The sequence below is a fragment of the Gymnogyps californianus genome, chromosome 11, assembly GCF_018139145.2.
Source record: "Gymnogyps californianus isolate 813 chromosome 11, ASM1813914v2, whole genome shotgun sequence".
NCBI classification, from domain to species: Eukaryota; Metazoa; Chordata; class Aves; order Accipitriformes; family Cathartidae; genus Gymnogyps; species Gymnogyps californianus.
This window is the reverse complement of record NC_059481.1, coordinates 14608186-14611477: the sequence shown is the minus strand read 5'-3', so window position 1 is coordinate 14611477 and position 3292 is coordinate 14608186.

Below are 3292 nucleotides of genomic sequence, written 5' to 3'. Positions count from 1 at the left end.
GAAATTATTTCAATTTGAGATGTTTGGCATGTGAAGGAGCAAGGTAAATACTAGATCATTTTCTTGTGTTTTCACAACTGAAAAAAATGTGAACTCTATAAAACAGAGGCCAGACTTTCAAAGAGCTACAGAAAATCTATCCAAGTATACGTTCATAGCTTAATGTAGACATACCCCAAACCAGTCCTAAATTGGCTTGCTAAGGGTTGGTCAAGGTCTAGTCAAAGCTGTGATTTGCTGTGGAATTCAGTAAATTAGCCTGACAAACTCTTTACTCCATCTCTAAATTATTACTCTTAAATAGGCTAACTAGGTAAACCTAGCTTGAACGTTTATGCTCTGAAGAAATGACTGCAGTGACGATGATCTAATTTAAGAAAATAACATGATAAAAATTAGGTTTGTCTGAGAGAAACAGGGACAAGAAAAAAAGAACATAAGAAGACATAGGAAGTGGTAATAGAAATGATTTCACCAAGAGGGCCCAGTAGCAGCAAAGAGATTATGGAAGAAAACCTACAGAATTGATTAGAATAATATAGTATTTTCCTATTCCCAAACATCCTGTGGAATGTAATGAACATGTTAAAAGAAAATTTTACTTTTTTTTTTTCTTCCCCATTACATGAGGGAGTTAAAAGAGCTGCATAAGCCACACGTTAGCCAATATTAAGTACATGGATTTCCCAAGCATAATGTCTACAGTCTACATTACATTTCTATTTAATGCTAGAGGTTTAAAATGTGTATGACATTTCTTTAAGGGAGAAACCAATTCAGCTGAAAGTGAAGAGCATTTTGTTAAAAGATTTGTATGTATCGATGAACAGACCTTGGAAACACACGTATTCAAGTACAGATGCCTGTTTGAAAATTGGACCCACGATTCCAAGTAAATTGTATACTCCAGAGAGAAAGCTATGCGGTTTCTGAAGAATACATAGATAATAAGGGTATCTAAGTCTTGTTATGCTCCAAGCTTTTCAAAGTAGGCCCAAAATACTCACCAGTTTTCTCACTTTTTTCTTTGCAAAACACTCAAATAACATATCTCTCAGAATAAATTTGCATAGAAAAGCCTAAGAAAGAGGAAACAGGAATGAAAAGAGAACAAAACAAGAAATATCTTTTTGCCACCGTATAAATACATGACTCATCCACACCCTAAATACTGTGTGCAGTTCTGGTCCCCTCATCTTAAGAAAGATATGTTAGAACTGGCAAATATTCTGAGAAAGGTAACAAGGATGATTTGTAAGAGCTTTCATATAGAAAATTACTAGGCAGGCTGGGAATCTTCAGAATGGACAAAGAGGAGAAGGCTGCAAAATCATTAATGACATAAAGGAGTTAGATAAAGAATGACTGTTTGCAGTGTCTTTCAACACAAGAACCAGGCATAAACAAAAAAAGACACAAAGAACCAGGTTCAAAAGTGTAGATTTTCTTCATGCAACAGGCAATAGTGAAACTTATTTTTAAAGGATGTCATGGATGCAAGAAATTTATGTGAGTTTGTGACAAGTATGAACAAGTACCCGGAAAATAAATCCTTTAGGGTTCCTCTACAGACAAACCACCACAGGTTCAGGAAATCCCCTGAACTAAAAATAGCTGAAACACAGGAGAGTACATGGCAGAAGGATCATATATTCTTGCTCTGTTCTTATTCTTCCCTGATACTTTTTTTTTCATCAGGTCTCTGCTGCCGACATTGGACACACCGATATTCAGTGATATAGCTCCTGAAGTAGTAATGTTCTCAACACTCCTGGATTTTCTCCAGCTGCTTCAACTCTTCATGCAATTTATTGTCTACCCCATTGGCCATGATCTGGTTGTTTCTGCCATCTTTGCCATCCTTCTGCCTGACAAGGCACAAATTAAGGATCCTGTGCTGCTGGGAGTTCTGCCTACTGGTGAAAATATGCTCCTCCTTATCTTCTGTCAGCTGCCCTGCTCTCTTGGTAAGGTCAATCTTTTTTCCTCAGTACCATATGTGTCTAATATTGGTCCACTACCTCGGATGGCAAAAAGATTTTATGCCAGCTTTTGATATTGCTGTTTTGCACATCCAGGAGTCACGACAGATTTGTCTGTAATGCTCCACTTTTGGAGACAGGATGTTGGACTAGATGGATTCATGGGCTGTAAGGCCATTCTTATTTTCTAAGAAAACTAAATCATGTGTCACCTTGCCCCAAAAAAGTGCAAACACAAAAATGCTGTATTAGCACAAGTTCATTAATGAATGGATTCCAACTCAAGAATTAAGATTACAGTGGTAAGAGTCAGTTAATGACTGATATTTGGTACATTTTTCATGTATCTATTGTGGAGACGTGAAATTAGATCTTCATGGATCAAGTATATTGCAAAGGAACCTTTTCTCTGGGCCGGTCACTGGGAATAATGCCACATGTCATTAAGTGGAAGTGATATTTGTAACATTTTGCTGGACGGATTGACCGTGGTCTTAGGTATCTTTTATTGAGATGCAGCATTAAAATATTGAATGCTGAAATAAATAAGGTTCGAGGAATACAATCACCAAGCAAAACAAAACAGAATTAAATGTAAATTTCCACCGTAGAGCTCCCATGTGTTGGTATATGAGCCTTAGGAGAGGAGTAGGCAGGTTAGGTCTAACAGAGATTTGTTTTCTTTGGCCAGTAAACAGCTAATCATTTTTTAACTTGGCTCTTGTTTCAGATATCACATTCTATATGACTGCCCTTTTGTTCCCCTCTTTTAAGTCTTTTGAGTTTCTTTAATATACAACAAGGTCTTTTAATTCAATATCAGTTTTTTGCTTAGAATAAGAAGGCAATCTACTGTGTAGTATATTAAAGGGAAGCCAAATATTTTTGGTGACAACTCAACACCTAAGGGTTCAAATCCACCCTACACTAATGCTGGTTACCCTATCCTGTCTCCCTCAAGCCATATGGATTTTTGATTACAGTGCAACCACAGACTTGCATAATAAATCAGTCACTACAGTAAAACAGCAGCAACGACACGTTCAGAAGTGTAACTTGTGGCATTCAGCCATCAGTTAGGGGTCTATGGGGAGCTGCAGTACCCCAGGGAGGGAGAATGGAGCAGACACCATCTCTTCCAGAACAGCCTCACAGGATTGAGGACAGTGAAGCTTGCACTCTCTGTTTTAAGTTAAACTGTCTGACTGTCAACTTGTTAACTGGCATGACTGCAAAAACTGATTTAGAGGCATTCAGCAAAATGACTGTTCAGGAGCAAACGTTCACGATTTACCTCAGGCTAAGAGTAC